Raw genomic sequence first — 25274 nt, 5'->3', positions numbered from 1 at the left:
GTGCTTGCTAAAATGAACACTTGCGAAGTTTACCCTTCCTGGTGCGCTCCCCTACGTCTGCAGAGAGTCAGGACGTCGCATGAGCCTTTCTTGTGTTCATGTACATACTCAGATGTATCGAAGTCCATGCACCTACTTTCTGCTGGCAATTCTTATACCTGCCGCCTTAGGCTGTAGCGTATCTGAACTCCAAGTCCTGCACACAAGACAGTTGACTGACTATTCATATGTGTCATACTGTTTAGCAACAAGTAATTTTAAAATAGCGTTTCCTTTCGCAGCGCCATCGCGCTTCGAAACATTTTCGCAGCTAAGAATTCGATTGATAATGGCCGTAGTTTCGTTTCAGCTAGTCAGTAAGTGCATATTTTCATATCTTCGTGATATCTGGGATACCTGTAAACACTCAGGAAGGCCAACTTTCTCAACTATTACATCTGTACGTGGTGAGAGAGATTTTGCCCCAGTGAGTAAAACGTGTACCTCTGGTGGGACTCGAACCCACAATCCCCGGTTTAGGAGACCGATGCCTTATCCATTAGGCCACAGAGGCTGGCTGGAGCGGTGTTGGCGGTGTGCTTGCTAAAATGAACACTTGCGAAGTTTACCCTTCCTGGTGCGCTCCCCTACGTCTGCAGAGAGTCAGGACGTCGCATGAGCCTTTCTTGTGTTCATGTACATACTCAGATGTATCGAAGTCCATGCACCTACTTTCTGCTGGCAATTCTTATACCTGCCGCCTTAGGCTGTAGCGTATCTGAACTCCAAGTCCTGCACACAAGACAGTTGACTGACTATTCATATGTGTCATACTGTTTAGCAACAAGTAATTTTAAAATAGCGTTTCCTTTCGCAGCGCCATCGCGCTTCGAAACATTTTCGCAGCTAAGAATTCGATTGATAATGGCCGTAGTTTCGTTTCAGCTAGTCAGTAAGTGCATATTTTCATATCTTCGTGATATCTGGGATACCTGTAAACACTCAGGAAGGCCAACTTTCTCAACTATTACATCTGTACGTGGTGAGAGAGATTTTGCCCCAGTGAGTAAAACGTGTACCTCTGGTGGGACTCGAACCCACAATCCCCGGTTTAGGAGACCGATGCCTTATCCATTAGGCCACAGAGGCTGGCTGGAGCGGTGTTGGCGGTGTGCTTGCTAAAATGAACACTTGCGAAGTTTACCCTTCCTGGTGCGCTCCCCTACGTCTGCAGAGAGTCAGGACGTCGCATGAGCCTTTCTTGTGTTCATGTACATACTCAGATGTATCGAAGTCCATGCACCTACTTTCTGCTGGCAATTCTTATACCTGCCGCCTTAGGCTGTAGCGTATCTGAACTCCAAGTCCTGCACACAAGACAGTTGACTGACTATTCATATGTGTCATACTGTTTAGCAACAAGTAATTTTAAAATAGCGTTTCCTTTCGCAGCGCCATCGCGCTTCGAAACATTTTCGCAGCTAAGAATTCGATTGATAATGGCCGTAGTTTCGTTTCAGCTAGTCAGTAAGTGCATATTTTCATATCTTCGTGATATCTGGGATACCTGTAAACACTCAGGAAGGCCAACTTTCTCAACTATTACATCTGTACGTGGTGAGAGAGATTTTGCCCCAGTGAGTAAAACGTGTACCTCTGGTGGGACTCGAACCCACAATCCCCGGTTTAGGAGACCGATGCCTTATCCATTAGGCCACAGAGGCTGGCTGGAGCGGTGTTGGCGGTGTGCTTGCTAAAATGAACACTTGCGAAGTTTACCCTTCCTGGTGCGCTCCCCTACGTCTGCAGAGAGTCAGGACGTCGCATGAGCCTTTCTTGTGTTCATGTACATACTCAGATGTATCGAAGTCCATGCACCTACTTTCTGCTGGCAATTCTTATACCTGCCGCCTTAGGCTGTAGCGTATCTGAACTCCAAGTCCTGCACACAAGACAGTTGACTGACTATTCATATGTGTCATACTGTTTAGCAACAAGTAATTTTAAAATAGCGTTTCCTTTCGCAGCGCCATCGCGCTTCGAAACATTTTCGCAGCTAAGAATTCGATTGATAATGGCCGTAGTTTCGTTTCAGCTAGTCAGTAAGTGCATATTTTCATATCTTCGTGATATCTGGGATACCTGTAAACACTCAGGAAGGCCAACTTTCTCAACTATTACATCTGTACGTGGTGAGAGAGATTTTGCCCCAGTGAGTAAAACGTGTACCTCTGGTGGGACTCGAACCCACAATCCCCGGTTTAGGAGACCGATGCCTTATCCATTAGGCCACAGAGGCTGGCTGGAGCGGTGTTGGCGGTGTGCTTGCTAAAATGAACACTTGCGAAGTTTACCCTTCCTGGTGCGCTCCCCTACGTCTGCAGAGAGTCAGGACGTCGCATGAGCCTTTCTTGTGTTCATGTACATACTCAGATGTATCGAAGTCCATGCACCTACTTTCTGCTGGCAATTCTTATACCTGCCGCCTTAGGCTGTAGCGTATCTGAACTCCAAGTCCTGCACACAAGACAGTTGACTGACTATTCATATGTGTCATACTGTTTAGCAACAAGTAATTTTAAAATAGCGTTTCCTTTCGCAGCGCCATCGCGCTTCGAAACATTTTCGCAGCTAAGAATTCGATTGATAATGGCCGTAGTTTCGTTTCAGCTAGTCAGTAAGTGCATATTTTCATATCTTCGTGATATCTGGGATACCTGTAAACACTCAGGAAGGCCAACTTTCTCAACTATTACATCTGTACGTGGTGAGAGAGATTTTGCCCCAGTGAGTAAAACGTGTACCTCTGGTGGGACTCGAACCCACAATCCCCGGTTTAGGAGACCGATGCCTTATCCATTAGGCCACAGAGGCTGGCTGGAGCGGTGTTGGCGGTGTGCTTGCTAAAATGAACACTTGCGAAGTTTACCCTTCCTGGTGCGCTCCCCTACGTCTGCAGAGAGTCAGGACGTCGCATGAGCCTTTCTTGTGTTCATGTACATACTCAGATGTATCGAAGTCCATGCACCTACTTTCTGCTGGCAATTCTTATACCTGCCGCCTTAGGCTGTAGCGTATCTGAACTCCAAGTCCTGCACACAAGACAGTTGACTGACTATTCATATGTGTCATACTGTTTAGCAACAAGTAATTTTAAAATAGCGTTTCCTTTCGCAGCGCCATCGCGCTTCGAAACATTTTCGCAGCTAAGAATTCGATTGATAATGGCCGTAGTTTCGTTTCAGCTAGTCAGTAAGTGCATATTTTCATATCTTCGTGATATCTGGGATACCTGTAAACACTCAGGAAGGCCAACTTTCTCAACTATTACATCTGTACGTGGTGAGAGAGATTTTGCCCCAGTGAGTAAAACGTGTACCTCTGGTGGGACTCGAACCCACAATCCCCGGTTTAGGAGACCGATGCCTTATCCATTAGGCCACAGAGGCTGGCTGGAGCGGTGTTGGCGGTGTGCTTGCTAAAATGAACACTTGCGAAGTTTACCCTTCCTGGTGCGCTCCCCTACGTCTGCAGAGAGTCAGGACGTCGCATGAGCCTTTCTTGTGTTCATGTACATACTCAGATGTATCGAAGTCCATGCACCTACTTTCTGCTGGCAATTCTTATACCTGCCGCCTTAGGCTGTAGCGTATCTGAACTCCAAGTCCTGCACACAAGACAGTTGACTGACTATTCATATGTGTCATACTGTTTAGCAACAAGTAATTTTAAAATAGCGTTTCCTTTCGCAGCGCCATCGCGCTTCGAAACATTTTCGCAGCTAAGAATTCGATTGATAATGGCCGTAGTTTCGTTTCAGCTAGTCAGTAAGTGCATATTTTCATATCTTCGTGATATCTGGGATACCTGTAAACACTCAGGAAGGCCAACTTTCTCAACTATTACATCTGTACGTGGTGAGAGAGATTTTGCCCCAGTGAGTAAAACGTGTACCTCTGGTGGGACTCGAACCCACAATCCCCGGTTTAGGAGACCGATGCCTTATCCATTAGGCCACAGAGGCTGGCTGGAGCGGTGTTGGCGGTGTGCTTGCTAAAATGAACACTTGCGAAGTTTACCCTTCCTGGTGCGCTCCCCTACGTCTGCAGAGAGTCAGGACGTCGCATGAGCCTTTCTTGTGTTCATGTACATACTCAGATGTATCGAAGTCCATGCACCTACTTTCTGCTGGCAATTCTTATACCTGCCGCCTTAGGCTGTAGCGTATCTGAACTCCAAGTCCTGCACACAAGACAGTTGACTGACTATTCATATGTGTCATACTGTTTAGCAACAAGTAATTTTAAAATAGCGTTTCCTTTCGCAGCGCCATCGCGCTTCGAAACATTTTCGCAGCTAAGAATTCGATTGATAATGGCCGTAGTTTCGTTTCAGCTAGTCAGTAAGTGCATATTTTCATATCTTCGTGATATCTGGGATACCTGTAAACACTCAGGAAGGCCAACTTTCTCAACTATTACATCTGTACGTGGTGAGAGAGATTTTGCCCCAGTGAGTAAAACGTGTACCTCTGGTGGGACTCGAACCCACAATCCCCGGTTTAGGAGACCGATGCCTTATCCATTAGGCCACAGAGGCTGGCTGGAGCGGTGTTGGCGGTGTGCTTGCTAAAATGAACACTTGCGAAGTTTACCCTTCCTGGTGCGCTCCCCTACGTCTGCAGAGAGTCAGGACGTCGCATGAGCCTTTCTTGTGTTCATGTACATACTCAGATGTATCGAAGTCCATGCACCTACTTTCTGCTGGCAATTCTTATACCTGCCGCCTTAGGCTGTAGCGTATCTGAACTCCAAGTCCTGCACACAAGACAGTTGACTGACTATTCATATGTGTCATACTGTTTAGCAACAAGTAATTTTAAAATAGCGTTTCCTTTCGCAGCGCCATCGCGCTTCGAAACATTTTCGCAGCTAAGAATTCGATTGATAATGGCCGTAGTTTCGTTTCAGCTAGTCAGTAAGTGCATATTTTCATATCTTCGTGATATCTGGGATACCTGTAAACACTCAGGAAGGCCAACTTTCTCAACTATTACATCTGTACGTGGTGAGAGAGATTTTGCCCCAGTGAGTAAAACGTGTACCTCTGGTGGGACTCGAACCCACAATCCCCGGTTTAGGAGACCGATGCCTTATCCATTAGGCCACAGAGGCTGGCTGGAGCGGTGTTGGCGGTGTGCTTGCTAAAATGAACACTTGCGAAGTTTACCCTTCCTGGTGCGCTCCCCTACGTCTGCAGAGAGTCAGGACGTCGCATGAGCCTTTCTTGTGTTCATGTACATACTCAGATGTATCGAAGTCCATGCACCTACTTTCTGCTGGCAATTCTTATACCTGCCGCCTTAGGCTGTAGCGTATCTGAACTCCAAGTCCTGCACACAAGACAGTTGACTGACTATTCATATGTGTCATACTGTTTAGCAACAAGTAATTTTAAAATAGCGTTTCCTTTCGCAGCGCCATCGCGCTTCGAAACATTTTCGCAGCTAAGAATTCGATTGATAATGGCCGTAGTTTCGTTTCAGCTAGTCAGTAAGTGCATATTTTCATATCTTCGTGATATCTGGGATACCTGTAAACACTCAGGAAGGCCAACTTTCTCAACTATTACATCTGTACGTGGTGAGAGAGATTTTGCCCCAGTGAGTAAAACGTGTACCTCTGGTGGGACTCGAACCCACAATCCCCGGTTTAGGAGACCGATGCCTTATCCATTAGGCCACAGAGGCTGGCTGGAGCGGTGTTGGCGGTGTGCTTGCTAAAATGAACACTTGCGAAGTTTACCCTTCCTGGTGCGCTCCCCTACGTCTGCAGAGAGTCAGGACGTCGCATGAGCCTTTCTTGTGTTCATGTACATACTCAGATGTATCGAAGTCCATGCACCTACTTTCTGCTGGCAATTCTTATACCTGCCGCCTTAGGCTGTAGCGTATCTGAACTCCAAGTCCTGCACACAAGACAGTTGACTGACTATTCATATGTGTCATACTGTTTAGCAACAAGTAATTTTAAAATAGCGTTTCCTTTCGCAGCGCCATCGCGCTTCGAAACATTTTCGCAGCTAAGAATTCGATTGATAATGGCCGTAGTTTCGTTTCAGCTAGTCAGTAAGTGCATATTTTCATATCTTCGTGATATCTGGGATACCTGTAAACACTCAGGAAGGCCAACTTTCTCAACTATTACATCTGTACGTGGTGAGAGAGATTTTGCCCCAGTGAGTAAAACGTGTACCTCTGGTGGGACTCGAACCCACAATCCCCGGTTTAGGAGACCGATGCCTTATCCATTAGGCCACAGAGGCTGGCTGGAGCGGTGTTGGCGGTGTGCTTGCTAAAATGAACACTTGCGAAGTTTACCCTTCCTGGTGCGCTCCCCTACGTCTGCAGAGAGTCAGGACGTCGCATGAGCCTTTCTTGTGTTCATGTACATACTCAGATGTATCGAAGTCCATGCACCTACTTTCTGCTGGCAATTCTTATACCTGCCGCCTTAGGCTGTAGCGTATCTGAACTCCAAGTCCTGCACACAAGACAGTTGACTGACTATTCATATGTGTCATACTGTTTAGCAACAAGTAATTTTAAAATAGCGTTTCCTTTCGCAGCGCCATCGCGCTTCGAAACATTTTCGCAGCTAAGAATTCGATTGATAATGGCCGTAGTTTCGTTTCAGCTAGTCAGTAAGTGCATATTTTCATATCTTCGTGATATCTGGGATACCTGTAAACACTCAGGAAGGCCAACTTTCTCAACTATTACATCTGTACGTGGTGAGAGAGATTTTGCCCCAGTGAGTAAAACGTGTACCTCTGGTGGGACTCGAACCCACAATCCCCGGTTTAGGAGACCGATGCCTTATCCATTAGGCCACAGAGGCTGGCTGGAGCGGTGTTGGCGGTGTGCTTGCTAAAATGAACACTTGCGAAGTTTACCCTTCCTGGTGCGCTCCCCTACGTCTGCAGAGAGTCAGGACGTCGCATGAGCCTTTCTTGTGTTCATGTACATACTCAGATGTATCGAAGTCCATGCACCTACTTTCTGCTGGCAATTCTTATACCTGCCGCCTTAGGCTGTAGCGTATCTGAACTCCAAGTCCTGCACACAAGACAGTTGACTGACTATTCATATGTGTCATACTGTTTAGCAACAAGTAATTTTAAAATAGCGTTTCCTTTCGCAGCGCCATCGCGCTTCGAAACATTTTCGCAGCTAAGAATTCGATTGATAATGGCCGTAGTTTCGTTTCAGCTAGTCAGTAAGTGCATATTTTCATATCTTCGTGATATCTGGGATACCTGTAAACACTCAGGAAGGCCAACTTTCTCAACTATTACATCTGTACGTGGTGAGAGAGATTTTGCCCCAGTGAGTAAAACGTGTACCTCTGGTGGGACTCGAACCCACAATCCCCGGTTTAGGAGACCGATGCCTTATCCATTAGGCCACAGAGGCTGGCTGGAGCGGTGTTGGCGGTGTGCTTGCTAAAATGAACACTTGCGAAGTTTACCCTTCCTGGTGCGCTCCCCTACGTCTGCAGAGAGTCAGGACGTCGCATGAGCCTTTCTTGTGTTCATGTACATACTCAGATGTATCGAAGTCCATGCACCTACTTTCTGCTGGCAATTCTTATACCTGCCGCCTTAGGCTGTAGCGTATCTGAACTCCAAGTCCTGCACACAAGACAGTTGACTGACTATTCATATGTGTCATACTGTTTAGCAACAAGTAATTTTAAAATAGCGTTTCCTTTCGCAGCGCCATCGCGCTTCGAAACATTTTCGCAGCTAAGAATTCGATTGATAATGGCCGTAGTTTCGTTTCAGCTAGTCAGTAAGTGCATATTTTCATATCTTCGTGATATCTGGGATACCTGTAAACACTCAGGAAGGCCAACTTTCTCAACTATTACATCTGTACGTGGTGAGAGAGATTTTGCCCCAGTGAGTAAAACGTGTACCTCTGGTGGGACTCGAACCCACAATCCCCGGTTTAGGAGACCGATGCCTTATCCATTAGGCCACAGAGGCTGGCTGGAGCGGTGTTGGCGGTGTGCTTGCTAAAATGAACACTTGCGAAGTTTACCCTTCCTGGTGCGCTCCCCTACGTCTGCAGAGAGTCAGGACGTCGCATGAGCCTTTCTTGTGTTCATGTACATACTCAGATGTATCGAAGTCCATGCACCTACTTTCTGCTGGCAATTCTTATACCTGCCGCCTTAGGCTGTAGCGTATCTGAACTCCAAGTCCTGCACACAAGACAGTTGACTGACTATTCATATGTGTCATACTGTTTAGCAACAAGTAATTTTAAAATAGCGTTTCCTTTCGCAGCGCCATCGCGCTTCGAAACATTTTCGCAGCTAAGAATTCGATTGATAATGGCCGTAGTTTCGTTTCAGCTAGTCAGTAAGTGCATATTTTCATATCTTCGTGATATCTGGGATACCTGTAAACACTCAGGAAGGCCAACTTTCTCAACTATTACATCTGTACGTGGTGAGAGAGATTTTGCCCCAGTGAGTAAAACGTGTACCTCTGGTGGGACTCGAACCCACAATCCCCGGTTTAGGAGACCGATGCCTTATCCATTAGGCCACAGAGGCTGGCTGGAGCGGTGTTGGCGGTGTGCTTGCTAAAATGAACACTTGCGAAGTTTACCCTTCCTGGTGCGCTCCCCTACGTCTGCAGAGAGTCAGGACGTCGCATGAGCCTTTCTTGTGTTCATGTACATACTCAGATGTATCGAAGTCCATGCACCTACTTTCTGCTGGCAATTCTTATACCTGCCGCCTTAGGCTGTAGCGTATCTGAACTCCAAGTCCTGCACACAAGACAGTTGACTGACTATTCATATGTGTCATACTGTTTAGCAACAAGTAATTTTAAAATAGCGTTTCCTTTCGCAGCGCCATCGCGCTTCGAAACATTTTCGCAGCTAAGAATTCGATTGATAATGGCCGTAGTTTCGTTTCAGCTAGTCAGTAAGTGCATATTTTCATATCTTCGTGATATCTGGGATACCTGTAAACACTCAGGAAGGCCAACTTTCTCAACTATTACATCTGTACGTGGTGAGAGAGATTTTGCCCCAGTGAGTAAAACGTGTACCTCTGGTGGGACTCGAACCCACAATCCCCGGTTTAGGAGACCGATGCCTTATCCATTAGGCCACAGAGGCTGGCTGGAGCGGTGTTGGCGGTGTGCTTGCTAAAATGAACACTTGCGAAGTTTACCCTTCCTGGTGCGCTCCCCTACGTCTGCAGAGAGTCAGGACGTCGCATGAGCCTTTCTTGTGTTCATGTACATACTCAGATGTATCGAAGTCCATGCACCTACTTTCTGCTGGCAATTCTTATACCTGCCGCCTTAGGCTGTAGCGTATCTGAACTCCAAGTCCTGCACACAAGACAGTTGACTGACTATTCATATGTGTCATACTGTTTAGCAACAAGTAATTTTAAAATAGCGTTTCCTTTCGCAGCGCCATCGCGCTTCGAAACATTTTCGCAGCTAAGAATTCGATTGATAATGGCCGTAGTTTCGTTTCAGCTAGTCAGTAAGTGCATATTTTCATATCTTCGTGATATCTGGGATACCTGTAAACACTCAGGAAGGCCAACTTTCTCAACTATTACATCTGTACGTGGTGAGAGAGATTTTGCCCCAGTGAGTAAAACGTGTACCTCTGGTGGGACTCGAACCCACAATCCCCGGTTTAGGAGACCGATGCCTTATCCATTAGGCCACAGAGGCTGGCTGGAGCGGTGTTGGCGGTGTGCTTGCTAAAATGAACACTTGCGAAGTTTACCCTTCCTGGTGCGCTCCCCTACGTCTGCAGAGAGTCAGGACGTCGCATGAGCCTTTCTTGTGTTCATGTACATACTCAGATGTATCGAAGTCCATGCACCTACTTTCTGCTGGCAATTCTTATACCTGCCGCCTTAGGCTGTAGCGTATCTGAACTCCAAGTCCTGCACACAAGACAGTTGACTGACTATTCATATGTGTCATACTGTTTAGCAACAAGTAATTTTAAAATAGCGTTTCCTTTCGCAGCGCCATCGCGCTTCGAAACATTTTCGCAGCTAAGAATTCGATTGATAATGGCCGTAGTTTCGTTTCAGCTAGTCAGTAAGTGCATATTTTCATATCTTCGTGATATCTGGGATACCTGTAAACACTCAGGAAGGCCAACTTTCTCAACTATTACATCTGTACGTGGTGAGAGAGATTTTGCCCCAGTGAGTAAAACGTGTACCTCTGGTGGGACTCGAACCCACAATCCCCGGTTTAGGAGACCGATGCCTTATCCATTAGGCCACAGAGGCTGGCTGGAGCGGTGTTGGCGGTGTGCTTGCTAAAATGAACACTTGCGAAGTTTACCCTTCCTGGTGCGCTCCCCTACGTCTGCAGAGAGTCAGGACGTCGCATGAGCCTTTCTTGTGTTCATGTACATACTCAGATGTATCGAAGTCCATGCACCTACTTTCTGCTGGCAATTCTTATACCTGCCGCCTTAGGCTGTAGCGTATCTGAACTCCAAGTCCTGCACACAAGACAGTTGACTGACTATTCATATGTGTCATACTGTTTAGCAACAAGTAATTTTAAAATAGCGTTTCCTTTCGCAGCGCCATCGCGCTTCGAAACATTTTCGCAGCTAAGAATTCGATTGATAATGGCCGTAGTTTCGTTTCAGCTAGTCAGTAAGTGCATATTTTCATATCTTCGTGATATCTGGGATACCTGTAAACACTCAGGAAGGCCAACTTTCTCAACTATTACATCTGTACGTGGTGAGAGAGATTTTGCCCCAGTGAGTAAAACGTGTACCTCTGGTGGGACTCGAACCCACAATCCCCGGTTTAGGAGACCGATGCCTTATCCATTAGGCCACAGAGGCTGGCTGGAGCGGTGTTGGCGGTGTGCTTGCTAAAATGAACACTTGCGAAGTTTACCCTTCCTGGTGCGCTCCCCTACGTCTGCAGAGAGTCAGGACGTCGCATGAGCCTTTCTTGTGTTCATGTACATACTCAGATGTATCGAAGTCCATGCACCTACTTTCTGCTGGCAATTCTTATACCTGCCGCCTTAGGCTGTAGCGTATCTGAACTCCAAGTCCTGCACACAAGACAGTTGACTGACTATTCATATGTGTCATACTGTTTAGCAACAAGTAATTTTAAAATAGCGTTTCCTTTCGCAGCGCCATCGCGCTTCGAAACATTTTCGCAGCTAAGAATTCGATTGATAATGGCCGTAGTTTCGTTTCAGCTAGTCAGTAAGTGCATATTTTCATATCTTCGTGATATCTGGGATACCTGTAAACACTCAGGAAGGCCAACTTTCTCAACTATTACATCTGTACGTGGTGAGAGAGATTTTGCCCCAGTGAGTAAAACGTGTACCTCTGGTGGGACTCGAACCCACAATCCCCGGTTTAGGAGACCGATGCCTTATCCATTAGGCCACAGAGGCTGGCTGGAGCGGTGTTGGTGGTGTGCTTGCTAAAATGAACACTTGCGAAGTTTACCCTTCCTGGTGCGCTCCCCTACGTCTGCAGAGAGTCAGGACGTCGCATGAGCCTTTCTTGTGTTCATGTACATACTCAGATGTATCGAAGTCCATGCACCTACTTTCTGCTGGCAATTCTTATACCTGCCGCCTTAGGCTGTAGCGTATCTGAACTCCAAGTCCTGCACACAAGACAGTTGACTGACTATTCATATGTGTCATACTGTTTAGCAACAAGTAATTTTAAAATAGCGTTTCCTTTCGCAGCGCCATCGCGCTTCGAAACATTTTCGCAGCTAAGAATTCGATTGATAATGGCCGTAGTTTCGTTTCAGCTAGTCAGTAAGTGCATATTTTCATATCTTCGTGATATCTGGGATACCTGTAAACACTCAGGAAGGCCAACTTTCTCAACTATTACATCTGTACGTGGTGAGAGAGATTTTGCCCCAGTGAGTAAAACGTGTACCTCTGGTGGGACTCGAACCCACAATCCCCGGTTTAGGAGACCGACTGCCCTTATCCATTAGGCCACAGAGTGCTGGCTGGAGCGGTGTTTGGCGGTGTGCTTGCTAAAATGAACACTTGCGAAGTTTACCCCTTCCTGGTGCGCTCCCCTACGTCTGCAGAGAGTCAGGACGTCGCATGAGCCTTTCTTGTGTTCATGTACATACTCAGATGTATCGAAGTCCATGCAACCTACTTTCTGCTGGCAATTCTTATACCTGCCGCCTTAGGCTGTAGCGTATCTGAACTCCAAGTCCTGCACACAAGACAGTTGACTGACTATTCATATGTGTCATACTGTTTAGCAACAAGTAATTTTAAAATAGCGTTTCCTTTCGCAGCGCCATCGCGCTTCGAAACATTTTCGCAGCTAAGAATTCGATTGATAATGGCCGTAGTTTCGTTTCAGCTAGTCAGTAAGTGCATATTTTCATATCTTCGTGATATCTGGGATACCTGTAAATCACTCAGGAAGGCCAACTTCTCAACTATTACATCTGTACGTGGTGAGAGAGATTTTGCCCCAGTGAGTAAAACGTGTACCTCTGGTGGGACTCGAACCCCCCACAATCCCCGGTTTAGGAGACCGATGCCTTTATCCATTAGGCCACAGAGGCTGGCTGGAGCGGTGTTGGCGGTGTGCTTGCCTAAAATGAACACTTGCGAAGTTTACCCTTCCTGGTGCGCTCCCCTACGTCTGCAGAGAGTCAGGACGTCGCATGAGCCTTTCTTGTGTTCATGTAACATACTCAGATGTATCGAAGTCCATGCACCTACTTTCTGCTGGCAATTCTTATACCTGCCGCCCTTAGGCTGTAGCGTATCTGAACTCCAAGTCCTGCACACAAGACAGTTGACTGACTTTTCATATGTGTCATACTGTTTAGCAACAAGTAATTTTAAAATAGCGTTTCCTTTCGCAGCGCCATCGCGCTTCGAAACACTTTCGCAGCGAAGAATTCGATTGATAATGGCCGTAGTTTCGTTTCAGCTAGTCAGTAAGTGCATATTTTCATATCTTCGTGATATCTGGGGATACCTGTAAACACTCAGGAAGGCCAACTTTCTCAACTATTACATCTGTACGTGGTGAGAGAGATTTTGCCCCCAGTGAGTAAAACGTGTACCTCTGGTGGGACTCGAACCCACAATCCCCGGTTTAGGAGACGGATGCCTTATCCATTAGGCCACAGAGGCTGGCTGGAGCGGTGTTGGCGGGTGTGCTTGCTAAAATGAACACTTGCGAAGTTTACCCTTCCTGGTGCGCTCCCCCTACGTCTGCAGAGAGTCAGGACGTCGCATGAGCCTTTCTTGTGTTCATGTACATACTCAGATGTATCGAAGTCCATGCACCTACTTTCTGCTGGCAATTCTTATACCTGCCGCCTTAGGCTGTAGCGTATCTGAACTCCAAGTCCTGCACACAAGACAGTTGACTGACTATTCATATGTGTCATACTGTTTAGCAACAAGTAATTTTAAAATAGCGTTTCCTTTCGCAGCGCCATCGCGCTTCGAAACATTTTCGCAGCTAAGAATTCGATTGATAATGGCCGTAGTTTCGTTTCAGCTAGTCAGTAAGTGCATATTTTCATATCTTCGTGATATCTGGGATACCTGTAAACACTCAGGAAGGCCAACTTTCTCAACTATTACATCTGTACGTGGTGAGAGAGATTTTGCCCCAGTGAGTAAAACGGTGTACCTCTGGTGGGACTCGAACCCACAATCCCCGGTTTAGGAGACCGATGCCTTATCCATTAGGCCACAGAGGCTGGCTGGAGCGGTGTAGGCGGTGTGCTTGCTAAAATGAACACTTGCGAAGGTTTAATCTGTTCTCGCGTGTGTAGGACGTCGCATGAGCCTTTCTTGTGTTCATGTACATACTCAGATGTATCGAAGTCCATGCACCTACTTTCTGCTGGCAATTCTTATACCTGCCGCCTTAGGCTGTAGCGTATCTGAACTCCAAGTCCTGCACACAAGACAGTTGACTGACTATTCATATGTGTCATACTGTTTAGCAACAAGTAATTTTAAAATAGCGTTTCCTTTCGCAGCGCCATCGCGCTTCGAAACATTTTCGCAGCTAAGAATTCGATTGATAATGGCCGTAGTTTCGTTTCAGCTAGTCAGTAAGTGCATATTTTCATATCTTCGTGATATCTGGGATACCTGTAAACACTCAGGAAGGCCAACTTTCTCAACTATTACATCTGTACGTGGTGAGAGAGATTTTGCCCCAGTGAGTAAAACGTGTACCTCTGGTGGGACTCGAACCCACAATCCCCGGTTTAGGAGACCGATGCCTTATCCATTAGGCCACAGAGGCTGGCTGGAGCGGTGTTGGCGGTGTGCTTGCTAAAATGAACACTTGCGAAGTTTACCCTTCCTGGTGCGCTCCCCTACGTCTGCAGAGAGTCAGGACGTCGCATGAGCCTTTCTTGTGTTCATGTACATACTCAGATGTATCGAAGTCCATGCACCTACTTTCTGCTGGCAATTCTTATACCTGCCGCCTTAGGCTGTAGCGTATCTGAACTCCAAGTCCTGCACACAAGACAGTTGACTGACTATTCATATGTGTCATACTGTTTAGCAACAAGTAATTTTAAAATAGCGTTTCCTTTCGCAGCGCCATCGCGCTTCGAAACATTTTCGCAGCTAAGAATTCGATTGATAATGGCCGTAGTTTCGTTTCAGCTAGTCAGTAAGTGCATATTTTCATATCTTCGTGATATCTGGGATACCTGTAAACACTCAGGAAGGCCAACTTTCTCAACTATTACATCTGTACGTGGTGAGAGAGATTTTGCCCCAGTGAGTAAAACGTGTACCTCTGGTGGGACTCGAACCCACAATCCCCGGTTTAGGAGACCGATGCCTTATCCATTAGGCCACAGAGGCTGGCTGGAGCGGTGTTGGTGGTGTGCTTGCTAAAATGAACACTTGCGAAGTTTACCCTTCCTGGTGCGCTCCCCTACGTCTGCAGAGAGTCAGGACGTCGCATGAGCCTTTCTTGTGTTCATGTACATACTCAGATGTATCGAAGTCCATGCACCTACTTTCTGCTGGCAATTCTTATACCTGCCGCCTTAGGCTGTAGCGTATCTGAACTCCAAGTCCTGCACACAAGACAGTTGACTGACTATTCATATGTGTCATACTGTTTAGCAACAAGTAATTTTAAAATAGCGTTTCCTTTCGCAGCGCCATCGCGCTTCGAAACATTTTCGCAGCTAAGAATTCGATTGATAATGGCCGTAGTTTCGTTTCAGCTAGTCAGTAAGTGCATATTTTCATATCTTCGTGATATCTGGGATACCTGTAAACACTCAGGAAGGCCAACTTTCTCAACTATTACATCTGTACGTGGTGAGAGAGATTTTGCCCCAGTGAGTAAAACGTGTACCTCTGGTGGGACTCGAACCCACAATCCCCAGTTTAGGAGACCGATGCCTTATCCATTAGGCCACAGAGGCTGGCTGGAGCGGTGTAGGCGGTGTGCTTGCTAAAATGAACACTTGCGAAGTTTACCCTTCCTGGTGCGCTCCCCTACGTCTGCAGAGAGTCAGGACGTCGCATGAGCCTTTCTTGTGTTCATGTACATACTCAGATGTATCGAAGTCCATGCACCTACTTTCTGCTGGCAATTCTTATACCTGCCGCCTTAGGCTGTAGCGTATCTGAACTCCAAGTCCTGCACACAAGACAGTTGACTGACTATTCATATGTGTCATACTGTTTAGCAACAAGTAATTTTAAAATAGCGTTTCCTTTCGCAGCGCCATCGCGCTTCGAAACATTTTCGCAGCTAAGAATTCGATTGATAATGGCCGTAGTTTCGTTTCAGCTAGTCAGTAAGTGCATATTTTCATATCTTCGTGATATCTGGGATACCTGTAAACACTCAGGAAGGCCAACTTTCTCAACTATTACATCTGTACGTGGTGAGAGAGATTTTGCCCCAGTGAGTAAAACATGTACCTCTGGTGGGACTCGAACCCACAATCCCCGGTTTAGGAGACCGATGCCTTATCCATTAGGCCACAGAGGCTGGCTGGAGCGGTGTTGGCGGTGTGCTTGCTAAAATGAACACTTGCGAAGTTTACCCTTCCTGGTGCGCTCCCCTACGTCTGCAGAGAGTCAGGACGTCGCATGAGCCTTTCTTGTGTTCATGTACATACTCAGATGTATCGAAGTCCATGCACCTACTTTCTGCTGGCAATTCTTATACCTGCCGCCTTAGGCTGTAGCGTATCTGAACTCCAAGTCCTGCACACAAGACAGTTGACTGACTATTCATATGTGTCATACTGTTTAGCAACAAGTAATTTTAAAATAGCGTTTCCTTTCGCAGCGCCATCGCGCTTCGAAACACTTTCGCAGCTAAGAATTCGATTGATAATGGCCATAGTTTCGTTTCAGCTAGTCAGTAAGTGCATATTTTCATATCTTCGTGATATCTGGGATACCTGTAAACACTCAGGAAGGCCAACTTTCTCAACTATTACATCTGTACGTGGTGAGAGAGATTTTGCCCCAGTGAGTAAAACGTGTACCTCTGGTGGGACTCGAACCCACAATCCCCGGTTTAGGAGACCGATGCCTTATCCATTAGGCCACAGAGGCTGGCTGGAGCGGTGTTGGCGGTGTGCTTGCTAAAATGAACACTTGCGAAGTTTACCCTTCCTGGTGCGCTCCCCTACGTCTGCAGAGAGTCAGGACGTCGCATGAGCCTTTCTTGTGTTCATGTACATACTCAGATGTATCGAAGTCCATGCACCTACTTTCTGCTGGCAATTCTTATACCTGCCGCCTTAGGCTGTAGCGTATCTGAACTCCAAGTCCTGCACACAAGACAGTTGACTGACTATTCATATGTGTCATACTGTTTAGCAACAAGTAATTTTAAAATAGCGTTTCCTTTCGCAGCGCCATCGCGCTTCGAAACATTTTCGCAGCTAAGAATTCGATTGATAATGGCCGTAGTTTCGTTTCAGCTAGTCAGTAAGTGCATATTTTCATATCTTCGTGATATCTGGGATACCTGTAAACACTCAGGAAGGCCAACTTTCTCAACTATTACATCTGTACGTGGTGAGAGAGATTTTGCCCCAGTGAGTAAAACGTGTACCTCTGGTGGGACTCGAACCCACAATCCCCGGTTTAGGAGACCGATGCCTTATCCATTAGGCCACAGAGGCTGGCTGGAGCGGTGTTGGCGGTGTGCTTGCTAAAATGAACACTTGCGAAGTTTACCCTTCCTGGTGCGCTCCCCTACGTCTGCAGAGAGTCAGGACGTCGCATGAGCCTTTCTTGTGTTCATGTACATACTCAGATGTATCGAAGTCCATGCACCTACTTTCTGCTGGCAATTCTTATACCTGCCGCCTTAGGCTGTAGCGTATCTGAACTCCAAGTCCTGCACACAAGACAGTTGACTGACTATTCATATGTGTCATACTGTTTAGCAACAAGTAATTTTAAAATAGCGTTTCCTTTCGCAGCGCCATCGCGCTTCGAAACATTTTCGCAGCTAAGAATTCGATTGATAATGGCCGTAGTTTCGTTTCAGCTAGTCAGTAAGTGCATATTTTCATATCTTCGTGATATCTGGGATACCTGTAAACACTCAGGAAGGCCAACTTTCTCAACTATTACATCTGTACGTGGTGAGAGAGATTTTGCCCCAGTGAGTAAAACGTGTACCTCTGGTGGGACTCGAACCCACAATCCCCGGTTTAGGAGACCGATGCCTTATCCATTAGGCCACAGAGGCTGGCTGGAGCGGTGTTGGCGGTGTGCTTGCTAAAATGAACACTTGCGAAGTTTACCCTTCCTGGTGCGCTCCCCTACGTCTGCAGAGAGTCAGGACGTCGCATGAGCCTTTCTTGTGTTCATGTACATACTCAGATGTATCGAAGTCCATGCACCTACTTTCTGCTGGCAATTCTTATACCTGCCGCCTTAGGCTGTAGCGTATCTGAACTCCAAGTCCTGCACACAAGACAGTTGACTGACTATTCATATGTGTCATACTGTTTAGCAACAAGTAATTTTAAAATAGCGTTTCCTTTCGCAGCGCCATCGCGCTTCGAAACATTTTCGCAGCTAAGAATTCGATTGATAATGGCCGTAGTTTCGTTTCAGCTAGTCAGTAAGTGCATATTTTCATATCTTCGTGATATCTGGGATACCTGTAAACACTCAGGAAGGCCAACTTTCTCAACTATTACATCTGTACGTGGTGAGAGAGATTTTGCCCCAGTGAGTAAAACGTGTACCTCTGATGGGACTCGAACCCACAATCCCCGGTTTAGGAGACCGATGCCTTATCCATTAGGCCACAGAGGCTGGCTGGAGCGGTGTTGGCGGTGTGCTTGCTAAAATGAACACTTGCGAAGTTTACCCTTCCTGGTGCGCTCCCCTACGTCTGCAGAGAGTCAGGACGTCGCATGAGCCTTTCTTGTGTTCATGTACATACTCAGATGTATCGAAGTCCATGCACCTACTTTCTGCTGGCAATTCTTATACCTGCCGCCTTAGGCTGTAGCGTATCTGAACTCCAAGTCCTGCACACAAGACAGTTGACTGACTATTCATATGTGTCATACTGTTTAGCAACAAGTAATTTTAAAATAGCGTTTCCTTTCGCAGCGCCATCGCGCTTCGAAACATTTTCGCAGCTAAGAATTCGATTGATAATGGCCGTAGTTTCGTTTCAGCTAGTCAGTAAGTGCATATTTTCATATCTTCGTGATATCTGGGATACCTGTAAACACTCAAGAAGGCCAACTTTCTCAACTATTACATCTGTACGTGGTGAGAGAGATTTTGCCCCAGTGAGTAAAACGTGTACCTCTGGTGGGACTCGAACCCACAATCCCCGGTTTAGGAGACCGATGCCTTATCCATTAGGCCACAGAGGCTGGCTGGAGCGGTGTTGGCGGTGTGCTTGCTAAAATGAACACTTGCGAAGTTTACCCTTCCTGGTGCGCTCCCCTACGTCTGCAGAGAGTCAGGACGTCGCATGAGCCTTTCTTGTGTTCATGTACATACTCAGATGTATCGAAGTCCATGCACCTACTTTCTGCTGGCAATTCTTATACCTGCCGCCTTAGGCTGTAGCGTATCTGAACTCCAAGTCCTGCACACAAGACAGTTGACTGACTATTCATATGTGTCATACTGTTTAGCAACAAGTAATTTTAAAATAGCGTTTCCTTTCGCAGCGCCATCGCGCTTCGAAACATTTTCGCAGCTAAGAATTCGATTGATAATGGCCGTAGTTTCGTTTCAGCTAGTCAGTAAGTGCATATTTTCATATCTTCGTGATATCTGGGATACCTGTAAACACTCAGGAAGGCCAACTTTCTCAACTATTACATCTGTACGTGGTGAGAGAGATTTTGCCCCAGTGAGTAAAACGTGTACCTCTGGTGGGACTCGAACCCACAATCCCCGGTTTAGGAGACCGATGCCTTATCCATTAGGCCACAGAGGCTGGCTGGAGCGGTGTTGGTGGTGTGCTTGCTAAAATGAACACTTGCGAAGTTTACCCTTCCTGGTGCGCTCCCCTACGTCTGCAGAGAGTCAGGACGTCGCATGAGCCTTTCTTGTGTTCATGTACATACTCAGATGTATCGAAGTCCATGCACCTACTTTCTGCTGGCAATTCTTATACCTGCCGCCTTAGGCTGTAGCGTATCTGAACTCCAAGTCCTGCACACAAGACAGTTGACTGACTATTCATATGTGTCATACTGTTTAGCAACAAGTAATTTTAAAATAGCGTTTCCTTTCGCAGCGCCATCGCGCTTCGAAACATTTTCGCAGCTAAGAATTCGATTGATAATGGCCGTAGTTTCGTTTCAGCTAGTCAGTAAGTGCATATTTTCATATCTTCGTGATATCTGGGATACCTGTAAACACTCAGGAAGGCCAACTTTCTCAACTATTACATCTGTACGTGGTGAGAGAGATTTTGCCCCAGTGAGTAAAACGTGTACCTCTGGTGGGACTCGAACCCACAATCCCCAGTTTAGGAGACCGATGCCTTATCCATTAGGCCACAGAGGCTGGCTGGAGCGGTGTAGGCGGTGTGCTTGCTAAAATGAACACTTGCGAAGTTTACCCTTCCTGGTGCGCTCCCCTACGTCTGCAGAGAGTCAGGACGTCGCATGAGCCTTTCTTGTGTTCATGTACATACTCAGATGTATCGAAGTCCATGCACCTACTTTCTGCTGGCAATTCTTATACCTGCCGCCTTAGGCTGTAGCGTATCTGAACTCCAAGTCCTGCACACAAGACAGTTGACTGACTATTCATATGTGTCATACTGTTTAGCAACAAGTAATTTTAAAATAGCGTTTCCTTTCGCAGTGCCATCGCGCTTCGAAACATTTTCGCAGCTAAGAATTCGATTGATAATGGCCGTAGTTTCGTTTCAGCTAGTCAGTAAGTGCATATTTTCATATCTTCGTGATATCTGGGATACCTGTAAACACTCAGGAAGGCCAACTTTCTCAACTATTACATCTGTACGTGGTGAGAGAGATTTTGCCCCAGTGAGTAAAACGTGTACCTCTGGTGGGACTCGAACCCACAATCCCCGGTTTAGGAGACCGATGCCTTATCCATTAGGCCACAGAGGCTGGCTGGAGCGGTGTTGGCGGTGTGCTTGCTAAAATGAACACTTGCGAAGTTTACCCTTCCTGGTGCGCTCCCCTACGTCTGCAGAGAGTCAGGACGTCGCATGAGCCTTTCTTGTGTTCATGTACATACTCAGATGTATCGAAGTCCATGCACCTACTTTCTGCTGGCAATTCTTATACCTGCCGCCTTAGGCTGTAGCGTATCTGAACTCCAAGTCCTGCACACAAGACAGTTGACTGACTATTCATATGTGTCATACTGTTTAGCAACAAGTAATTTTAAAATAGCGTTTCCTTTCGCAGCGCCATCGCGCTTCGAAACATTTTCGCAGCTAAGAATTCGATTGATAATGGCCGTAGTTTCGTTTCAGCTAGTCAGTAAGTGCATATTTTCATATCTTCGTGATATCTGGGATACCTGTAAACACTCAGGAAGGCCAACTTTCTCAACTATTACATCTGTACGTGGTGAGAGAGATTTTGCCCCAGTGAGTAAAACGTGTACCTCTGGTGGGACTCGAACCCACAATCCCCGGTTTAGGAGACCGATGCCTTATCCATTAGGCCACAGAGGCTGGCTGGAGCGGTGTTGGCGGTGTGCTTGCTAAAATGAACACTTGCGAAGTTTACCCTTCCTGGTGCGCTCCCCTACGTCTGCAGAGAGTCAGGACGTCGCATGAGCCTTTCTTGTGTTCATGTACATACTCAGATGTATCGAAGTCCATGCACCTACTTTCTGCTGGCAATTCTTATACCTGCCGCCTTAGGCTGTAGCGTATCTGAACTCCAAGTCCTGCACACAAGACAGTTGACTGACTATTCATATGTGTCATACTGTTTAGCAACAAGTAATTTTAAAATAGCGTTTCCTTTCGCAGCGCCATCGCGCTTCGAAACATTTTCGCAGCTAAGAATTCGATTGATAATGGCCGTAGTTTCGTTTCAGCTAGTCAGTAAGTGCATATTTTCATATCTTCGTGATATCTGGGATACCTGTAAACACTCAGGAAGGCCAACTTTCTCAACTATTACATCTGTACGTGGTGAGAGAGATTTTGCCCCAGTGAGTAAAACGTGTACCTCTGGTGGGACTCGAACCCACAATCCCCGGTTTAGGAGACCGATGCCTTATCCATTAGGCCACAGAGGCTGGCTGGAGCGGTGTTGGCGGTGTGCTTGCTAAAATGAACACTTGCGAAGTTTACCCTTCCTGGTGCGCTCCCCTACGTCTGCAGAGAGTCAGGACGTCGCATGAGCCTTTCTTGTGTTCATGTACATACTCAGATGTATCGAAGTCCATGCACCTACTTTCTGCTGGCAATTCTTATACCTGCCGCCTTAGGCTGTAGCGTATCTGAACTCCAAGTCCTGCACACAAGACAGTTGACTGACTATTCATATGTGTCATACTGTTTAGCAACAAGTAATTTTAAAATAGCGTTTCCTTTCGCAGCGCCATCGCGCTTCGAAACATTTTCGCAGCTAAGAATTCGATTGATAATGGCCGTAGTTTCGTTTCAGCTAGTCAGTAAGTGCATATTTTCATATCTTCGTGATATCTGGGATACCTGTAAACACTCAGGAAGGCCAACTTTCTCAACTATTACATCTGTACGTGGTGAGAGAGATTTTGCCCCAGTGAGTAAAACGTGTACCTCTGGTGGGACTCGAACCCACAATCCCCGGTTTAGGAGACCGATGCCTTATCCATTAGGCCACAGAGGCTGGCTGGAGCGGTGTTGGCGGTGTGCTTGCTAAAATGAACACTTGCGAAGTTTACCCTTCCTGGTGCGCTCCCCTACGTCGGCAGAGAGTCAGGACGTCGCATGAGCCTTTCTTGTGTTCATGTACATACTCAGATGTATCGAAGTCCATGCACCTACTTTCTGCTGGCAATTCTTATACCTGCCGCCTTAGGCTGTAGCGTATCTGAACTCCAAGTCCTGCACACAAGACAGTTGACTGACTATTCATATGTGTCATACTGTTTAGCAACAAGTAATTTTAAAATAGCGTTTCCTTTCGCAGCGCCATCGCGCTTCGAAACATTTTCGCAGCTAAGAATTCGATTGATAATGGCCGTAGTTTCGTTTCAGCTAGTCAGTAAGTGCATATTTTCATATCTTCGTGATATCTGGGATACCTGTAAACACTCAGGAAGGCCAACTTTCTCAACTATTACATCTGTACGTGGTGAGAGAGATTTTGCCCCAGTGAGTAAAATGTGTACCTCTGGTGGGACTCGAACCCACAATCCCCGGTTTAGGAGACCGATGCCTTATCCATTTTTTTTTTTTTTTTTTTTTTTTAAAACGGTATGTTTCTTTTTCAGAACTGGAAAAAAACCGAGGGTGACAACATTCGAACCTGTAATCTTCAGATCCGAAGTCCGACGCCTTATCCATTTTTTTTTTTTTTTTTTTTTTTTGTTTTTTTTTTTTTTTTTTTTTTTTTTTTTTTTCCCTAGACCAACTTTTTTTTTTTTTTTTTTTTTTTTTTTTTTTTTTTTTTTTTTTTTTTTCTTTCCTGGTTCATTAGAGCAGTGCTCTACCACTTTTTTTTTTTTTTTTTTTTTTTTTTTTTTTTTTTTTTTACCGACTTCTTTTTTTTTTTTTTTTTTTTTTTTTTTTTTTTTTTTTTTTTAGTTTTATATATATTCCTGGGTGAGAGCCAGGTATCCTAGCCACTTTTTTTTTTTTTTTTTTTTTTTTTTTTTTTTTAATGAAGTAGTGGCAGGCAGGCGGCGGCAAAGAGGGCAGGGGTCAAGAATCCTGAGGCCTGGTCTCGATGTCGCCCCCATACCAGTCACCCATTTGTATATGTAAAATTTTTTTAATTTTTTTTATTTTTTATTTATAATTTTGTTTGAACCACTTTTTTTTTTCCTCTTTTTTTTTTTTTTTTTTTTTATGAGGATCTTCCAGAAGGGATCCATTCTTCCACCAGAACTCAATCCATTTCTTCTAGGTGAGTGAGGCGTTAACGGCAAAAAAAAAAAAAAAAAATGATGACACTATCAACTATGTTAAGCAGTGTCGAACTAAAGTACCTTTTCTGGTTAGGATTAATAAATAAATAAATAAGAAATAAGTGATTAAAAAGGAATCTTCTCCTTTGTTGGTGCAAAATATAAGAAAACGAAAAGTGTTTGTTTTTTTCTCTAGTGTTGTCTTCACATCTTTCGTCTGTTATTGTCCTCTGCTGCTCCTCAATGATGTAGCGAATAGTCGGTTTCGCCTTACTTCGAAAGAAGGTTAAACATGCATTCATGTCTCGTGGTATAGTTTCGGGCGTTCTTTAAATATTACGTTCCCCGTCATGGCAAGACTGACGGGTCGGGTGTCGAATCGCATATCACACAATGGTCTTGCTTAAAAAGTTGGCAAAGGTCGCCTTGTAGTTACGTTCGCGTGCGATCATGCTGTGCTGCAGGGTCAGGTATAGAACGAAATCGTCTTTGTTCTTATCGCCAGTACTAAAAATATAGTGCACTGTGTGACCTATTATCCAGTTGACAGCATTCCGCTTTGTCCTGGGAAATGGGATTGCTTCAGGGTTGAGAAAGTCAGCTGGCGTTATCGCAGATGGTGAGGTCCTCTTGATGCTCGACAGTTTCTGTCGGGCGTAACCCCATATATCTTTCGTGGTACCACAGACGAAACGGTGTTCTTCGCTGTCTATGAGATTACACGTGACACACATTGGCGAGTCCTGCAAATGAATTGCATGAAGCCTGGACTGCGTCGGGATTTTTCTATTGACGGCAGCGTACCACGTCGCCTTTACTTGCGAAGGTAAGTAGGGGCTGTGGATGTTTTGCCACGTCGCGTCCCAGTTGTAGTTTGGAAATTTTTGTTCGATAACATTCCGTGATTTAGTTGCCACAAAGGAGTTGTAGATTGCCTTAACTGTCGTCAAATTCTTTTCAGAGACTGTTGTATGGACATAACTATACTCTAAGAGAAAACTCTTGAAGTGATAGAGCGCAGTCGGTATATGGTGCACATCAATTGGCGGTTGAAGATCAGTCGGTGCGATTTCATTCAGGACAAGAGCGGTCAGACTGGTCGGTGACTGTTTCCATAGCTTGTAAGTTTTGCAGAAATAAAGAGCTTTCGCTTTTTTGTGTACATCTGTGAGACTGAGTCCGCCATCTCGCGTTGGGAGTGTCAAGGTGTCATATCGAACTTTAAAGATCTGGCCACGACATACAAAGTGTCCAAGCGCGGACAGCATGCATTTGGCTATATCGGTGGGGATGGGCAAAACTTGAGCCACATAATTGATTTTGGCAGTGATATAAATATTGGCCAATTCAACCTTTTGAAGCTCGTCCAATTTCCTGACGCTATGTAACTTCGCACAAGCACGAATTTTGTTGAGCAATTGCTTATAATTGGCGGCAATGGTGTGGCGGATGGTGTTCCGAAAATCGACACCGAGACACGTCATCCTAGTGATCTCTTTAAGCTGGCCATGACCGATCGCGCCTATGCCTTGCCCAACGTTCATGATCCCTGATTTCGTCCAGTGCAGTTTCGCACCAGATGCCTTTTCATATTGTGAGATGATCAGGAGACCCCTCTCGACCTCATT

At 45.8% G+C, this 25274-nt stretch overlaps 38 non-coding genes across 38 annotated transcripts; all 38 read right to left on the bottom strand.

Annotated features, from left to right (window-relative positions):
* Positions 1 to 480: 480 nt before the first annotated feature.
* Trnar-ccu (transfer RNA arginine (anticodon CCU)) lies at positions 481 to 553 on the bottom strand. The gene has a single exon. It is a non-coding gene; the product is annotated as a tRNA-Arg (tRNA).
* Positions 554 to 1055: 502 nt separating this feature from the next.
* On the bottom strand, positions 1056 to 1128 carry Trnar-ccu (transfer RNA arginine (anticodon CCU)). Its single transcript has one exon. It is a non-coding gene; the product is annotated as a tRNA-Arg (tRNA).
* A 502-nt stretch (positions 1129 to 1630) lies between these two features.
* Trnar-ccu (transfer RNA arginine (anticodon CCU)) lies at positions 1631 to 1703 on the bottom strand. Its single transcript has one exon. It is a non-coding gene; the product is annotated as a tRNA-Arg (tRNA).
* Positions 1704 to 2205: 502 nt separating this feature from the next.
* Positions 2206 to 2278, bottom strand: Trnar-ccu (transfer RNA arginine (anticodon CCU)). Its single transcript has one exon. It is a non-coding gene; the product is annotated as a tRNA-Arg (tRNA).
* A 502-nt stretch (positions 2279 to 2780) lies between these two features.
* Trnar-ccu (transfer RNA arginine (anticodon CCU)) lies at positions 2781 to 2853 on the bottom strand. Its single transcript has one exon. It is a non-coding gene; the product is annotated as a tRNA-Arg (tRNA).
* Positions 2854 to 3355: 502 nt separating this feature from the next.
* Trnar-ccu (transfer RNA arginine (anticodon CCU)) lies at positions 3356 to 3428 on the bottom strand. Its single transcript has one exon. It is a non-coding gene; the product is annotated as a tRNA-Arg (tRNA).
* A 502-nt stretch (positions 3429 to 3930) lies between these two features.
* On the bottom strand, positions 3931 to 4003 carry Trnar-ccu (transfer RNA arginine (anticodon CCU)). Its single transcript has one exon. It is a non-coding gene; the product is annotated as a tRNA-Arg (tRNA).
* A 502-nt stretch (positions 4004 to 4505) lies between these two features.
* Trnar-ccu (transfer RNA arginine (anticodon CCU)) lies at positions 4506 to 4578 on the bottom strand. The gene has a single exon. It is a non-coding gene; the product is annotated as a tRNA-Arg (tRNA).
* A 502-nt stretch (positions 4579 to 5080) lies between these two features.
* On the bottom strand, positions 5081 to 5153 carry Trnar-ccu (transfer RNA arginine (anticodon CCU)). The gene has a single exon. It is a non-coding gene; the product is annotated as a tRNA-Arg (tRNA).
* Positions 5154 to 5655: 502 nt separating this feature from the next.
* Trnar-ccu (transfer RNA arginine (anticodon CCU)) lies at positions 5656 to 5728 on the bottom strand. The gene has a single exon. It is a non-coding gene; the product is annotated as a tRNA-Arg (tRNA).
* A 502-nt stretch (positions 5729 to 6230) lies between these two features.
* Positions 6231 to 6303, bottom strand: Trnar-ccu (transfer RNA arginine (anticodon CCU)). The gene has a single exon. It is a non-coding gene; the product is annotated as a tRNA-Arg (tRNA).
* Positions 6304 to 6805: 502 nt separating this feature from the next.
* Positions 6806 to 6878, bottom strand: Trnar-ccu (transfer RNA arginine (anticodon CCU)). Its single transcript has one exon. It is a non-coding gene; the product is annotated as a tRNA-Arg (tRNA).
* A 502-nt stretch (positions 6879 to 7380) lies between these two features.
* Positions 7381 to 7453, bottom strand: Trnar-ccu (transfer RNA arginine (anticodon CCU)). Its single transcript has one exon. It is a non-coding gene; the product is annotated as a tRNA-Arg (tRNA).
* Positions 7454 to 7955: 502 nt separating this feature from the next.
* Positions 7956 to 8028, bottom strand: Trnar-ccu (transfer RNA arginine (anticodon CCU)). The gene has a single exon. It is a non-coding gene; the product is annotated as a tRNA-Arg (tRNA).
* Positions 8029 to 8530: 502 nt separating this feature from the next.
* On the bottom strand, positions 8531 to 8603 carry Trnar-ccu (transfer RNA arginine (anticodon CCU)). Its single transcript has one exon. It is a non-coding gene; the product is annotated as a tRNA-Arg (tRNA).
* Positions 8604 to 9105: 502 nt separating this feature from the next.
* Trnar-ccu (transfer RNA arginine (anticodon CCU)) lies at positions 9106 to 9178 on the bottom strand. Its single transcript has one exon. It is a non-coding gene; the product is annotated as a tRNA-Arg (tRNA).
* A 502-nt stretch (positions 9179 to 9680) lies between these two features.
* Positions 9681 to 9753, bottom strand: Trnar-ccu (transfer RNA arginine (anticodon CCU)). The gene has a single exon. It is a non-coding gene; the product is annotated as a tRNA-Arg (tRNA).
* Positions 9754 to 10255: 502 nt separating this feature from the next.
* On the bottom strand, positions 10256 to 10328 carry Trnar-ccu (transfer RNA arginine (anticodon CCU)). Its single transcript has one exon. It is a non-coding gene; the product is annotated as a tRNA-Arg (tRNA).
* Positions 10329 to 10830: 502 nt separating this feature from the next.
* On the bottom strand, positions 10831 to 10903 carry Trnar-ccu (transfer RNA arginine (anticodon CCU)). Its single transcript has one exon. It is a non-coding gene; the product is annotated as a tRNA-Arg (tRNA).
* A 502-nt stretch (positions 10904 to 11405) lies between these two features.
* On the bottom strand, positions 11406 to 11478 carry Trnar-ccu (transfer RNA arginine (anticodon CCU)). Its single transcript has one exon. It is a non-coding gene; the product is annotated as a tRNA-Arg (tRNA).
* A 1083-nt stretch (positions 11479 to 12561) lies between these two features.
* Trnar-ccu (transfer RNA arginine (anticodon CCU)) lies at positions 12562 to 12638 on the bottom strand. Its single transcript has one exon. It is a non-coding gene; the product is annotated as a tRNA-Arg (tRNA).
* Positions 12639 to 13145: 507 nt separating this feature from the next.
* Positions 13146 to 13218, bottom strand: Trnar-ccu (transfer RNA arginine (anticodon CCU)). The gene has a single exon. It is a non-coding gene; the product is annotated as a tRNA-Arg (tRNA).
* A 505-nt stretch (positions 13219 to 13723) lies between these two features.
* On the bottom strand, positions 13724 to 13796 carry Trnar-ccu (transfer RNA arginine (anticodon CCU)). The gene has a single exon. It is a non-coding gene; the product is annotated as a tRNA-Arg (tRNA).
* Positions 13797 to 14280: 484 nt separating this feature from the next.
* Trnar-ccu (transfer RNA arginine (anticodon CCU)) lies at positions 14281 to 14353 on the bottom strand. Its single transcript has one exon. It is a non-coding gene; the product is annotated as a tRNA-Arg (tRNA).
* Positions 14354 to 14855: 502 nt separating this feature from the next.
* On the bottom strand, positions 14856 to 14928 carry Trnar-ccu (transfer RNA arginine (anticodon CCU)). The gene has a single exon. It is a non-coding gene; the product is annotated as a tRNA-Arg (tRNA).
* A 502-nt stretch (positions 14929 to 15430) lies between these two features.
* Trnar-ccu (transfer RNA arginine (anticodon CCU)) lies at positions 15431 to 15503 on the bottom strand. The gene has a single exon. It is a non-coding gene; the product is annotated as a tRNA-Arg (tRNA).
* Positions 15504 to 16005: 502 nt separating this feature from the next.
* Positions 16006 to 16078, bottom strand: Trnar-ccu (transfer RNA arginine (anticodon CCU)). The gene has a single exon. It is a non-coding gene; the product is annotated as a tRNA-Arg (tRNA).
* Positions 16079 to 16580: 502 nt separating this feature from the next.
* Trnar-ccu (transfer RNA arginine (anticodon CCU)) lies at positions 16581 to 16653 on the bottom strand. Its single transcript has one exon. It is a non-coding gene; the product is annotated as a tRNA-Arg (tRNA).
* A 502-nt stretch (positions 16654 to 17155) lies between these two features.
* Trnar-ccu (transfer RNA arginine (anticodon CCU)) lies at positions 17156 to 17228 on the bottom strand. Its single transcript has one exon. It is a non-coding gene; the product is annotated as a tRNA-Arg (tRNA).
* Positions 17229 to 17730: 502 nt separating this feature from the next.
* On the bottom strand, positions 17731 to 17803 carry Trnar-ccu (transfer RNA arginine (anticodon CCU)). Its single transcript has one exon. It is a non-coding gene; the product is annotated as a tRNA-Arg (tRNA).
* A 502-nt stretch (positions 17804 to 18305) lies between these two features.
* Positions 18306 to 18378, bottom strand: Trnar-ccu (transfer RNA arginine (anticodon CCU)). The gene has a single exon. It is a non-coding gene; the product is annotated as a tRNA-Arg (tRNA).
* Positions 18379 to 18880: 502 nt separating this feature from the next.
* On the bottom strand, positions 18881 to 18953 carry Trnar-ccu (transfer RNA arginine (anticodon CCU)). Its single transcript has one exon. It is a non-coding gene; the product is annotated as a tRNA-Arg (tRNA).
* A 502-nt stretch (positions 18954 to 19455) lies between these two features.
* On the bottom strand, positions 19456 to 19528 carry Trnar-ccu (transfer RNA arginine (anticodon CCU)). Its single transcript has one exon. It is a non-coding gene; the product is annotated as a tRNA-Arg (tRNA).
* A 502-nt stretch (positions 19529 to 20030) lies between these two features.
* Positions 20031 to 20103, bottom strand: Trnar-ccu (transfer RNA arginine (anticodon CCU)). The gene has a single exon. It is a non-coding gene; the product is annotated as a tRNA-Arg (tRNA).
* A 502-nt stretch (positions 20104 to 20605) lies between these two features.
* Trnar-ccu (transfer RNA arginine (anticodon CCU)) lies at positions 20606 to 20678 on the bottom strand. The gene has a single exon. It is a non-coding gene; the product is annotated as a tRNA-Arg (tRNA).
* A 502-nt stretch (positions 20679 to 21180) lies between these two features.
* On the bottom strand, positions 21181 to 21253 carry Trnar-ccu (transfer RNA arginine (anticodon CCU)). The gene has a single exon. It is a non-coding gene; the product is annotated as a tRNA-Arg (tRNA).
* A 502-nt stretch (positions 21254 to 21755) lies between these two features.
* On the bottom strand, positions 21756 to 21828 carry Trnar-ccu (transfer RNA arginine (anticodon CCU)). The gene has a single exon. It is a non-coding gene; the product is annotated as a tRNA-Arg (tRNA).
* Positions 21829 to 22330: 502 nt separating this feature from the next.
* On the bottom strand, positions 22331 to 22403 carry Trnar-ccu (transfer RNA arginine (anticodon CCU)). Its single transcript has one exon. It is a non-coding gene; the product is annotated as a tRNA-Arg (tRNA).
* Positions 22404 to 25274: the final 2871 nt, after the last annotated feature.

This window comes from Schistocerca gregaria, unplaced genomic scaffold (genome assembly GCF_023897955.1).
Source record: "Schistocerca gregaria isolate iqSchGreg1 unplaced genomic scaffold, iqSchGreg1.2 ptg000850l, whole genome shotgun sequence".
Lineage (NCBI taxonomy): Eukaryota > Metazoa > Arthropoda > Insecta > Orthoptera > Acrididae > Schistocerca > Schistocerca gregaria.
Note: the sequence above shows the minus strand (reverse complement) of the source record. Positions and strands in the feature narration are given on the sequence as shown.